Here is a 14,992-nt window from a genome sequence, read left to right as displayed (position 1 = left end):
CCTGTTGCCTCTGTACGGTCTGTGATACCTAATTCTCGTTGATTCTCATTATCCCATGAGGCTGTGGTTTAGTGTTCCATAGGTGCATTTGCTTAAAGAGAAACTATTTAAAGGTACATTGTAAAATCTTCACCCTGACTTAAATCTGAACATACAAAAATCTTTATTATTCCAAAAACAAAATAGAGAAGAACCCAATTTTCAAATTTTTCCTGATGTGCAAAAGTCATTCTTTTTTTAAAATTACTATTTTAAAGGATTCGTTTTATTTTTATGGTTTGTACGTACGTGTGTGTGTGTGTTGTGTGTGAGTGTGTATGAGAGAGAAGGGAGAGAGAGAGAGAGAACAGGTGCCTTACAGGCCAGAAGGTAGCAGATATCCTCCAAATGAAGCTGGTTGGAAGCCATCCCTAGTCGGTGCTGGGAATTAAATTCAGGTTCTCTGGAAGACAGTAAGTGCTCTTAAACACAGATCCATCTCTCTAGCCCCAAAGAAAACATTCTTAATGTTTCTGTAACATTCTACTCCTGTCTACCATGAAGATGATTCAATCATCACACTGTATGTGCACAGTAGTCCCACAAGATTAAATTATCCAATGAAGTTGTAACCATCTTAATTCAGATAGGTGTGTTCCAGGATATTCAAAATGGTGGACTTGCTCACAGGTGCTTCTCTTAGACGCTATGAAGGGGCAAGCAACTTCACTGTAAGAGGTGAACAGTCCTCATCAGGCTGAACTTTATTTCATGCTGGTATTTTCTGTATGTGGCACAAATACCAAAAGCTCATTCAGATAAGTACCTGTGGTTAATGAATCATAAGAAACCATGAATGAAAATTAGCATTATCTGATAATCAACATGAATAAAATCCACCATGGAATTCTGCTATTATACCAAGCACAGGAATTACTTCATCAGTCACTTTCAGTTCAGGGTTAAAACTCTTAAATCTAAATTGAGCTGTAGTTTGTGAACGTTAATAATAGCTTAGTTTAACTGCACCAATCACTAACAACTTGACCTGCCTAACACACAGCCAAGCATGATATATATATATATATATATATATATATATATCCCTTGTTAATTTTTACTATACCATGAGATAGATGTCACCATTTTGCAGATGACAAGACTGGTTTTGGTCAAATTAGAAAGTAGCAAAATAAGTATTTTTAAATATGTCACCCTAACGGCCCAGCTCATGCTTTTCCTGTCATGACAAGGTACATAACCAGAGATATCTGTTATCGTTGAATGCATGATTGAATAACATTAAAAGATGCTCAATCTTTTCGAACTCACTACTCAGAGAAAGAAAGAACGTGAAATTGGTTAGGCATGGAGATGGGGACGATCCGGGAGGAGTTGGAGAGGAAGAAGGAATATAATCAAATGTATTGAGTGAAATGTTTTTTAAAAAATGACTCAACAATCAAAAAATAATCTCCCTTGAAACTGTTATGAATCTCACTCGTTTTCCATATTTTAACCTCAAAACATGACTTCTTTACCACTATATAGAACACAATTAAGTACATTCATAGAATACTCTTTCTTTTCCCTCCATAAAGCACTAGATAAAAGTGAAACTAAAGAAACACGCAGACATCCTTTAGATTTTGATCTCTTTACTTTCTCATGTACAATAAAGTTCACACCACAGCACCCTCTCTGCATGCACATTTGCATACTCAGCTTTATTAGAAATTTTAAAAATATGAAGGCAGGTTAGATTTCAGTTCACATATGAACTGAACATGAAGTCAACTTATTTTTTACTTGTTTTGTGTTTGGGCACACACATAAACTCTTGTTTCTTATAGAGTTATTTGGGAAACATAAAGAGAAGCTAGACATGAATGCCCATTAAGATGGAAACTACAAGCATGTTCTGGAGCATTACTGGATACACTGGCAGCATTAAAAAGTCATGTGGGATTGTCTGGTTGAAGAAGCCACGAGTGAATTTGTCTTAATTTTTTTTTATTAATGACAAGTACAGAGTTTGAGAATAATATGGTGCAGATGGCTGGGGTCGCCAAAAGAATCCCCCCCAAAAGAGCTCAAAAATGTCCCCCTATTTTAAAATCCTGCTAGTGGTTGTCTAAAGGAGCTTTAAAGTTGTCACTCAAAGTTAACAGTGTGTAAGAGATGAATGTGGCTGGAAAATCAGTGGTTCTTGATCTGTAGAGCAGGGAAAAATCATAGGACAAACCACTCCCTGAAGACTGGAGAGACGGACAAATGAATAGAGGCATTGCAAAATTACCTGGACAGAACCACAGTTACAAGCAAACCTCTGTGGGAAGCAGCACCAGGGTGGAAATACACAGATTGTAATTGATACATTCCTGGAGGCTCCGTGCAAGTGAGTTAAACTCCAGAACTACCAAGCAGACGAATAACAGTAAGTGGCAGCAAGTGGGAGAAAAAGATCCTACACGTGCTTGGTGGGAATGTAAATTAGTAGGAAAAAACTATCACTCTAGAAAAATGAGGTCAGAGACTCTCAGGACTCAATGGGGGTGACCTTAGCCAAAATGCCCAACATGGCGGTGGGGGGAACTCAAGGAGTCTGCCTCCAGTGGATAGACAGATAGTGGAGGGACGGATGGGGTTACCATTACACAGTTAAAATTTCTGACCCAGAATTGTTCCTGTCTAAAAGAACTTCAGGGACAAAGATGGAAAAGAGACTGAGGGAAAGGTGGTGCAATGACTGGCCCAACTTGGGATCCATCTCATACGGCTGGGGGCACCAAGCCCTCACACTATTACTGATGCCATCTTGTGCTTACAGACAGGAGCCTAGCATGACTGTCCTCGGAGAGGCCTTTCCAGCAGCTGACTGAGGCAGAAGCAGTTACTTATACCCAACCATTGAACTAAAGTTGGGGATCCCTGTGGTTGAATTAGTGGAAGGATTAAAGAAGCTGAATGGGAGGGTGACCCCCATAGGAAAACCATCAGTCTCAATTAACCTGGACCCCAAGGAGTTCCCAGAGACTGAGCCACCAACCAGGTAGCATACACAGGCTGGTTCAAGGCCTCTCCTACCCCTTGGCACACATATAGCAGAGGACTGCCTGATCTGGCCTCAGTGGGAGAAGACACATCTAATCCTCAGAAGACTTGAGGACCCAGGGAAGGGAGAAGCCTAGTGGGGGAGAAGCAACCTCTCAGAGGCATGGGGGAGAAGGAATGGAATGAGGAACTTTGAGAGGGGGGAACAGGAGGGGGTAATGGTTGGGTTGTAAGTAAATAAAATAATAATAATAATTTTTTAAAAGAATCTGCTCTTTTCTGCCTCACATAATTGCAGAACTCCTGAAATAAAATTATGTATTCATAAATATAGAAATTTGAAAGCATTAAAGTCATCTGAATGCAAAATAAATAAATAAATCTAACTTGGAAATAAGGAAAATCATCCTTGTTTGTACATAGCAAGATTCTTTATCAAGAAAATCCTAAAATCATTACAAACAAAAACCATGTTAGAGCTAACAAATTCAGTTCTACGATACATAATTGATATTCAAAAAAAAAAAAAACCCTTTAATTTCTTTCTAACAAAAATGACCAAGCTAAAAAGGGAAATAATACAACTTGCAATATCCTCAAAAACCAATAAAATCCTTAAGAATAAATTAAATCAGAGACGAAGGATTTGTATACTAAAAATTGTAAAACATTAATGAAAGTCACAATTGAATGGAAAGATACTCCAGGCTAATGAACAGGAAGAAATAGTATTGTTTAAATGTTAAAACCACCTAAAGAAAACACAACTCATAGCAAATCCGATGGTATTTTTCACAGATAAATAAACAAAACCTATACCTAACTTCACATAGAGCCACAGAAGACCGTGATTAGCCAAAGCAATCTTGATTTAAAAAAAAAAAAATTGAAAGCATATTTTCTGGTGTCAAATGATCCAACACTATAGATTTTAAAACAGGATAGTATTGGCACAAGAAAGAGACAAAGACCAAGAGCAAAATAGAGAGCTCAGAAATAAGCACATTCTATCAGCTAGTTTTCAATAAGGAAAGAGTGCAGATGCATGCTATAACATGGACGCACCTTAGCATATAGCTGGATTCCACTTATACTAAGTATCCAAAAACTCAAATTAACAGAGACCTAAAGAAGTCCTTGGGTTCTAGGATGACAAGAGTCCAGTCTGTTCTACACAGAAACTTCCAGGCCAGCCAGGACTTCCTAGTTAGACTGTGTTACAAACATGCAATAAATAAATAAATAAATAAATAAATAAATAAATAAATAAATAACAAAAACTAGTAAATTAGGAGTGTTGTTCAACTTGGTTCATCTATTTAAATCATCATGGTGAGTTTTTAAATATGCTCATGTCTGGGTTGCATTCTTTGAGATTCCAAGTAACTATCCTAGTGTCTAAGCAACAGAAGCTTCTTTAGCTTTCTGATCAATTGTCATGTGCAGCTGTGATGTCGGGGTCCTGCAGCATGCACTTGCCCTTCTGTAAAGCCCTACCAATATGTAGCATAATCTCACCACCCCAGCTCTGCTGATCTATTAGGCCACTACCTGAGCACTCACCATGTTCCCAACATTGTGTTTCACAATGAGGAGACAACAAATTAGAGATCTCATTTCTGTTCTCGTGGACTGAGGAACAGGCCGAGAATCTGAGAATCATAATTATGTATATAATGGACCCAAATAAAAACTTAGTGTAAATACAAAAAAAAAAAAAAAAAAAAAAAAAAAAAAAAGGACAGATCCATCAGAGCAACAAAGAAAGGTCAAGGAAAGCTTAAGACATGGTGGTTCTTAATCCTGGAAGATTAAGGGGAAGGAAGTGGCAAATGAAAGTACTCAGAATAGAAAATGCTCCAGCAAAGCAAATAATTCAGAACAGCTGAAAATTTGGTAAAGAAATTAAAATAAAAATTTTGAAAAAAAAAAAAAAAAAAAGACAGCATTGTGGCATTGTGGGGTTTGTCTCAGGTATGAAGAGCAGTGGCTGCTCTCCTAGACGACACACATTAGATCCTCAGCTCCCAAAAGCAAATCATAATCACTAATACCTCTAGTTCTCAGGATCCAACCATGTCTTCTGGACTTTGTGGGCACCAGGCACACGTGTGGTACATGTATAGACATGCATGCAGACACAATGGCACTACACATAAAATAAACAAAACACATTGGGAGATTGGAGGTTAGCTCGGGTCTAGAGTGCGTGTCTATCAGGCACAACACCTGGGTTCAGTCCTCAGCTCCAAGGGGGATAAATGAGAAGAAACTGATGGTGAAGGTAGACTTGCAAAGAACTTCATACACCGTGATTGGGAGCCATGGAATGGCAAGGACTCAGTCACGTGTTTTCTTTCAAAAGGATACAGATAACATTTGAACAAAGAATTGGGGAAACTCCTCCACTTCTTCAGATGAGACAGTAAGAGAAAAACTTAATGGCATTCCATTAAGCAAAGATTTCTTAAATACCAAATACCAAAAATGTGGTTCACAGAAGGAAAACATTGGTGAAATGGGCTTCATTGGGATTTTAAAGTATAGACCAGGGGAAATTACTTGAGGATTATGTATCCAATATGGGGCATATAGTCAGAACATATGATCACTACCACCACCACAGTAAAAACAAAGAAAAAGAAAGAAAGAAAAAAAAGACAGAAAAAAAGACAAAGGGAAAGAAAGAAATCAGCATGTGGAAAGATGGTCATTGGAGAAATTAAAACTATAGTAAGATAACTGACATCACACTCCCAAGGTAAGATCTGTAAGGAAAAGACTGATTTTTCCAAGAGTTGCTGCCAATAGGGAGGTGTTAAAAGCACCATGCCTTGCTTGTGGCTATGTGAAATGGTACAAATTTGCAAAGTAATCTGACAGTTTCTTTAAAACGTAAACTTATTTCTTTCATTTGAATTAGCCAACTCTCAAGAATACACTCTCAAGAAGCATGAAAACAGATGTGATTTTTTTAACTGATTTTTTTTTATTTGATGATTTCCACATGCGTGACTACTATGTTCTGCTTGCTGTCCCTTCTCCATCCTCCCTTATCTTCCTCCTACTCCTGGTAACCCCATTCTCTCTCCCATAAGTCCTTTCTCATGTTCTTGACCTTTTTACTTGGTTTGTGACCCACTAAGTTTAACACATGCTATGTGTGTGACCACAACTGTGAGCTATTGAGTAGAGCTTGATGTTCACTGGTGAGTGGGGACATTTCTAAAAATGACTCCCCTCTGCCAGACTGCTCCAGCAGCCAGAAGTTCGGCAGGGAGGGTTGGGACACTATGAGCCCCTCTAGTTCACAGATGTGCATGCAAGCTTTATCTGTAATGATCAAGAAGTTGAATGAGCATCAGCATGCAAACTGATAAACAAATGTTGTGTGTCTCTGAGACTCTGACAACATTCACAGGCCTACACAGGTTTAAGTAAGTCATATGGGGTCCCAGCTCTGAGAGAGAAAGTGCACACAAGCCCCACCCCTAACTCAGAAGCAATCTCCAATTGGTAACCACTCACAAAGGAAAATTTAATCTTCTCCAATGGAGTTTCACTGGGTATACAAACCACACTTAAGGGAAAACCCTTTTCCCAGCAGTAGATGGCCAGCACAAAACAAATTCAATGGTATTTTTGTTTTGCTTTTTTTTTTTTTTTTAATAATGCTTTATTTAAGCATTTTCCTCTTAGAGGTCTTTTACTTATATATTATGGTTTTTTTTTTTATTTGATTTTGTGTGTTTGTGAAGTTTCTCTGTGTGCCTTTGTGTTTCTTGTGCTTTTTAAAATTTTTTCACCATTGTTTTCATTTTGTCTTATTTTATTCTCTCTCTCTCTCTCTCTCTCTCTCTCTCTCTCTCTCTCTCTCTCTCTCCCTGTTTGTTTTCTAATGAGAGCAAGCAAAAAAAAAAAAAAGCTATGGATTTGGGTGGGTGGAAGGTAGGGGGAATATGGGAGGAGTTGGGGGAGGAGAAACCATATATAGTGTATGAAAATGTCTATTTGCAATTAAAAAAATAACACTGCTCAGAAGTCTTAAAAATCACAGTTGTTGGGGTTGTAAAGGTGAATCATCCATATGTGTAAGAGTACATATGCTCTTACAGAGGACCCAGGTTCCATCCCCAGCACTCAAACAGCCTCCTACAAGCTCCCACCTGTTACCCCAGTTCCAGTGGTCATTGCCCTCTTCTGGCTTCCAGGGCTCCTAAACATATGTGGTGTCCTTAAACTCACACAGGCATAGATAGATAGGTAGGTAGGTAGATAGATAGATAGATAGATAGATAGATAGATAGATAGATATAGATATAGATATAGATATAGATATAGATATAGATATAGATATAGATATAGATATAGATATAGATATAGATATAGATATCTCCAGAGTGAAGGAGAGGGAGTTCATAGTCGGTTTGGAATAAACCCTAGTTGGATGTTTCTTTCACCTAGCCTTCTAGACCTGTGGCTTGGAACCTAAATAGCCACCAACTCAGATACAATCATTCAAAGTCCTGGGGCCTACGTGTGCAGTGTCTTCAGCAACAGGGGCTCACCCTCAACTCCTGAGAAGCAGAGGTACCTAGCCAAGGTTTCATCGATAGTCTATATTGTTTAGGGATGGTCTATGATTTCCAACCACTCAAAATGAGGTTTCTCCTGCTTGGTATGGGTTTTTTGTTAATGTGTGGGTCTCGTGGGGAACATTGTCAGCCCAACTGGCTTAACTTTCTTTAAGTTGTAAATATATATATATATATATATATATATATATATATATATATATATATATATATGTGTGTGTGTGTGTATGTATACACCTACACTTAAATGTATTATGTATAATTTTAGGTGAATTTGCAAGCTTCCAAAAGTGGGAATTATTTAAACAGTCCTACCCAGCTGCAACACCAATGAACCACAGTAATGGCAAGCATGTCAGGAATAACAAGCATGGCAAGATATCCACAAAGATGCACTAAGTGGCATTCAGAACTTAGTGGTAACTAACAGACATCTAATTAGACTTAAGGCCCACTCAACAGGAGGGAAGTCTTGCATGGTACTGAAAATCTAACTAGCTTTACCAAAACTAGTGAAGTCATGGACTTTAGAAAAGAATCCACTACCACCACTTTGCTAGACCAGCATAACTTCTTACTCCATTCTAAATCTTATCCTTATATCCACAGATAATTGTGGCCACCATCTCTCATCAAGGAAGCCTCTCTTTACAGCAGACGGAGGCTATCGCAGAAAACCACAATTGGACACAATGCAGAGAGCAATGGATCATGAATAGATACATCTACATCACACCTTCTGCATTATTTGGCCAAGGAATGTCACAGAAGACATGAGGGAGAGATTCTAAAAGCCAGGGTACCATGGAGTCTGCTGTGAAAATCTACACTAGAAACAGCTGCATAAACAAAACTGACACAAGAGCAATATCAACGAACATGGTGACACGAAAGGGGGACATTTCTCAGAGCCCTACCCCCAGGCAAGAAACTGCAGGCAACTATTGACTGCTGGGAGGAGATTAGCCCCTTCCAAGGATGGGCCCCTTATTGATTATCTAATGCAGAGTGGTCAGCCCTAAAATGCCTACGCACAAACAACAACAATAAAAGATAAACTTAGCAGGTATGTATGTGTGTGTATATATATGTATATATGTATATATATATTTGTGTGTATATACACATATACATATATATTATACACATATACATACTTATATACATGTTTGTAAAACTAATAAAGAAAAAAGGCTATCAACTTGAGAATGGGGACAAGGTACGGGAAGATTTGAGAGGATAGTGCCTGGGAGGGGCTCTAGGGAAGAAAGAGAGATGGGAACGTGGTATGATTCTACTTCTGTTAAAAACATAGTTAAAAGATACATTACCCTTCAAGTGTCGTGTGAAGTATAGTGTAGAAGCATGTAGACTGTAGTGGGGAAGGGGAAGGCTGAATACAATAACTTCAGTTTAGGGTGTGATGTCTCTGGTTTTAATATCCCAGATTACTCTCAGCCTTACCTTCAAACAATTCCTTCTTTTAACTGGCTTTTACATTTGTTTTGAATAAAGTGATACTGATTTTCACTTGTTCCTCTTTCTCTCTACCTGTCTCTTTTCTCCATAGCTATTTAAACTTGGATCACAGAAAAGCAGAGTGCAAGAAATCGATAATGCACTGATAATGTAGACTTTTAATTAAAACTTCTTAAATCTAAATTTTTACAAATAGTACATCACTTTTATAATATTGGGGCTATACCTGGTGATGAACACATCTAATCCTAGCAGTCGGGAGGCAGAGACTGCAGAACCATGAATATCAAGCCAGCCTGGACTGAATAATAAAACCCTGTCTCAAAAGAAAATTAATTAATTAATTAATACAATTGAGCATTTGGTTTAAGCCAGGCATTTGTGAAACAACAGAGAGAAATGAAGACTTGGTGACCTCTTGGTCACAATGGATATTTCATGGTATGATATATCCCCAGACAGTATCCTGTCTGGCCATATAGCAGAAACAGCAGAAAATATTTAACAAGGACATCCTGAAGAAATAATGCTTGACCATCCTCCCAATGATGTTCACACAGATGTTCATACAGATGTTCATATAGATGTTCCAGGAAGAGTGGATGTATGTGCAAAGACCCTTTAAGAAAAGGGGAGTCTCTGAGGACTAAAAAGCTTCTGTAGAAAACAGCACAGAAAACATCTGAGAAGATAGAAATCTAGAAGGACGACAGACACCAGACTTCAAAAAATACATGTTTATACTCCTTGTGCACTTTCGATTTCTATTATATGCTTGCAGGGCTAATTTGGGGGTTTGGGCTTCTAGCACCGTAGTAGGACATGTGTTTCCTATACACAGAGCCCTGGTTCCATCCTGGAACCAGAGAAATAAAAAACAAAAGCTAATATTTTCATTCATTTCATGCTTTAATGAAGGTGTTCCACCAGACCTGTCTCATTTGTACTTACAAAATAATGCAACTTTAAATTCAAAGATATTAACATGTAGCAAATTTCTTCTAGTCAGGTATTAACTTGTAATCAGATTAAAATCAAAATGTAATAAACTTCCAACCTGGTATTAGCTGACTTTCTTTAATTGTTTTTAGTTTAACTCTTAAATCGCTTAGTAAATAACTGGACCTTCCTTCTGAGGGGTCAGGCAGGGAAGACAGAGGGCAAGAAAGTAGCTTAAGTTGCACCAATGCAGAAATATTATCTTAGTAAAAAGGAGATGCCGAAGGAGGGGTCACCAGATATCCCAAAGAAACAGTGCTCAAAATATACAAATGATTTTGTTGTTAGTTATTACAAGGACAGTGTGGGAAATGATGCTAAAATATATTTCTGTTTGAATTCTAGGCTTAAAGGATTTAAATTCTATTGCTCAAGCAAATGAGTAACCACTGAAATATTTTAGCTTTTATTTATTGTTTTAGTATGTTTTGTATGGTGTGTATATGTGCACATGCCCAGGGACATCAGAAGACACCTTTGTGGAGTTGGTTCTCTCTGCCCTCTCTTAAAATGAGTTCTGGGAATTAAATTTCGGCCATCAACCTCATAATAAGTGCCCTATATGTGGAGACCCATCTCACCAACCCCACTCAGACAGTTTTTAAGAGAAATTAACAGATTTTCTCATGATTAAAATACAGCTGATTATCACACACTGGCATGATAATTATAGATAAATAACTGTCAGATTCATCATTTCAAAAACATTAAAATGTGAGAAAAAACAGAAGGTAGAATTGATGAGAATTTGTATGATTTATAGAAGAATAACTTAAATTCAACATTTCTGAAATACTAAAATGTGAGAAAAATAGGGTGCAGAATTGATTGAAAATATGTATGAATTACAAAGGTCTGGTGACTTTAAGTATAATTATAGAAAATATATGATAGTTGGCCTCTCATTTTGAAGTCTCTTTCTCTTAAAAAAAAAATCTGTGTCTCTTTTTTTAAAGGTGGGCATACCATTAAGAGAAGTTAAAAGGCATGGGTTAGGGCCAGGCCTTGTGGTGCACACCTTTAAACCCAGCTGGCACAGAGGCAGGTAACTCTCTAGGAGTTCAAGGCCAGTGTGGTCTACAGAGTGAGTTCTAGGACAGCCAGGACCGTGTAGAGAAACTTGTTTAAAACAACCAAACACACACAATACATGGCTTTTGTACTTTGTAACATTTACTAGTCGTTGTAATTCAGGAATAAAATTAATGAGGCCAAATGGCTTATTAATTGCTGTAAGTGTCCTAGTTTATCATCAGGAAATGCATTTCTATTGGACAGAAAGATATTAAAGGCATGAACTTTACTACAGAGAACTGAAGTTTGGTTGCTAGAACCCATCTCAGATGAATCACCAACTACCTGAAACTACCTCCAAAGGATCAAGGTCTTTTCTTTACCACTGTAGGCAATGCACTCACATACACAAATACACACACACACACACACACACACACACACACACACACAGACACCACAATTAAAATAAAAAAAAAAAATCTTTGAAAATAAAATAAAAAGAAATTTACCTCTCAAGGCCGTAACCTATACCTACGAGAAATCTCTTGTTCACATTCATGATATTTATTTCAATATAGGCCAAAATAAGCAGCCACAAAATTATAGAATTAAAGAAATGGAAGGGGTCCAGGAGGCTGTACCGTCAAAGCACCTCCAAGCCAGTATTCTTTTCGTGACTCTTGTCCCAGTCAACCATGTAGGCTTCATTTCTACATTATTTCTGCTAAGCTTTAAGCCAAAAGGGGCACAAATACACTATGTCATTCACCATTGTAACCCCTGGTTTCTATATAATTATCAATGAAGTGCTTGAATGAATGAGTGTCACAAATACTCTGTCTCATTCACCATTGTAACCCCTGGTTTCTATATAATTATCAATGAAGTGCTTGAATGAATGAGTGTCCCTGAACACCTGTGGGGACAAACCACTCCTACAAGTGTTCATCTTTGTGAAGAACTGCGAAGGTGAGAAGTCTGTTTAAACTATAAAAGATACCTCAAGTGAGTGAAATGGCCTTCCAGTACAGTCTGCTCCGTCTCATTGGGTAAGCCTGACAGAACCACGAGGGCAGCTCCTCCAAGCCAAACTTTGCTATCTAAATCCACTAGTTCCCATTCATGTTCTAAATCCCATACATGTATCTACGTCCATTGCTCCAAAGCGTGTTTGCTCTCTTCTGTGTAACCTACATTTGATCGATCAGCTCTTTTTAGAAACGGTAGCACTCTGAATGAAACGAACTTCCCATGATAACTAGGTAGCCCAAGAATAGAGTCCTTTTATCAAAACATTTATACAAACCTTTCAGCTCCTGGGGAAGGGGAATGTAGGACCTTTCAGCAAACACTAGTAGGTGACATCATGGATCTCTCCCCTAGAAGGCTTGATTAATCTATTAAAAATCCTATATGTGGACAGGTTCATAAGAGTGTGTGATGAAATCCTCCATGTACCTGAACCCATAGTAAAATATCTGAGCGTTTTCTTTTCTGTTTGAAGGCTAAGAACGCATTCATTCAACCTGAAAGGTTCTGGTTCTCCCATAGGCACAGTGACTTGAACTGCCAATCGAGGCCTGAGTCTGAATGGAGAGGCAATAATTCAGTAAAATGAAATGGGAAAGAATTTAATTGTGCTGGAGATATTTTTTCCCTTTTATGACATGTGGGATCATGAACTCATTCACCTTAATGCTGGGTAATGAGGCCTACCAAGCAAGTCATAAAAGTGCTTTGCAATGTTTTTGGAAAGTTTAATCTTATGGAACAATCTCATTATTCAAAGGGTGTGTACTTCTTCCAGAATCCTAGAAAGTGAAAGAGCTTCCTGAACACTTGAGAAATAACACCCTCCCAATCCTGGTTAATGAACTGAAAAAGTCAGGAGACAGAAGGCAGAAATAGTTCATAAGTTACTTCAGAGCTGTAGAACTGAAACACACACTTGTTTAGTGTTCTTAAGCTGAATTTAATTTTGAAGTAGCCCCCAAAATGTTTAAAAAGAGATATTGATTTGAAATGAGAGTCTAAAACTAATAGTACTTTAAAAAGAAAAAATGTATTTTATGAAGTTTCTTCTGCTAAATATATATATATACTATATATTTATATATATAGTATATATATAATATATATATATATATATATATATATATATATATATATATATCCAGGAAAAAAATTACCTTAGAAAGCCAAAATGTAAATTTAAGAAATTGAAGACTATAACATTCAAAGATGTTGAGGATGCCATGCTTACTGCTTGTTAATCTGAGTTGATACAAATTGGAAGAACTAACCTAGAGATGTTCTTTAAAATTTAAATTATGTATGCTTTTGTACTATAACAATAGCACCCTATGACCAGAAAAATAATGTATATCTAAACTAAGTATCTGAAGATATTTGGTACAGCTGTTTGTCACAGTGGAACACTAGAAAAGATGGATGATGTTTCTACTGAGGAACGGACTTTTTTTTATATAAGGATGTGACTTGGGTAGGCTGAGATTCAGTTTTCTCTGGAAATTAGGAGATATAGGCACAAAAATAACTTACATGTATTGGGTCAAAAATGCCCTTTTTTCCTTTGTTCATGTGGCTCCATCAATGTAAGACTAAGCCTCAAGAAGATGAGGATAAAAACTCTTTATTGCATCACTTCCAGCACCTAGCAGAGTACCTGACCCAAAAGCCGGTAAGTGTTCACTGAATGGATGAAAATATAAACAACTGGACATGCATTTAATCCTTTTAGGTAAAAACAGTATCTTTATTATCCTCTCAGTGTTTGGCTTGCTTCTTGTATATCAGCCTGAGATTTGTGTGAGAATCAGATAAGGTGCTGAAAGTCAAAACAACTTACATCCATGAGAACTTGAGAGTATTACTGCCACAAGACCTGTATGGAGAAGACAACTGAGAGTCTCACAATCCCACTACTGGAGGAAACACAAATGTGGATGTTTCCATATTCTATAACACAGGCGAAACATGTGGAGCTTCATGACCTCGTTTTGAAAGTTTATACCACACTTCTTTGCTTTTGTGTTATCGTAACCAGACACTTAGGGTTCATTTTCAGCAGACCATAAGGCCTCAAAAGATTGACAATTAGCTAATTTAGAAATACTTACATAAATGATAACCAAAATGCAGCATTTGTCATATTAAAATACCAGTTAGAACATGTAGCTGGATATTTTTCCCACCCCTAGTGATTTCCTGTTTCTGGAAAAAAAAAATCCCTCACCTAGAGAGAGATAGGAGAGGCGTAGCTGGTGAAATCAGTGAACGGGCTGCTACTGAATCACTGGTTTGCCTGGTGTTACATTTCTTTCAGTTTCTACTTTGTAAGATGCAAGTAACTAACAGTATCGCTAAAATCACTTCCTTCCTAACATCCTAAATTCTTATAAATCAATTCTACTACGTTCCAATAATTCTACTTCGAGCTTATAAGGAAACAACAAAACCAGCAGAATCCTGCATTTTCCTGTCTCTAAGGAGAGCTCACATCTTAAACAGCCACGTGATGTCTCCATTAGCGCAATATAAAGCATTGTTGTTATTAACCATCGTATGCATTAGTCAAATTAAACTAATACTTGACAGTCTGATTTTGTTCAAACAAACTGGACTGCCTCGATAAGTGACAAGCAGACAAAATCGCCACTAACGTGGTTTATCAGTCAGCTTTCCCTTCCATCTAAAAATCAATCCATTCTAGGTATGTTGCTTCACTCTAACACTCGGGAGTAAAAGCCTTCCTGGACCAGGGGGTTGTGAGGAGAAATGAGTCTGAGCAAGGGATCCCCACCACCTGCTGCTTCCTAGACTCCAAAACTCCAGCTCCAGCTATTTCC

This window comes from Arvicanthis niloticus, chromosome 25 (assembly GCF_011762505.2).
Source record: "Arvicanthis niloticus isolate mArvNil1 chromosome 25, mArvNil1.pat.X, whole genome shotgun sequence".
Lineage (NCBI taxonomy): Eukaryota > Metazoa > Chordata > Mammalia > Rodentia > Muridae > Arvicanthis > Arvicanthis niloticus.
Note: the sequence above shows the minus strand (reverse complement) of the source record.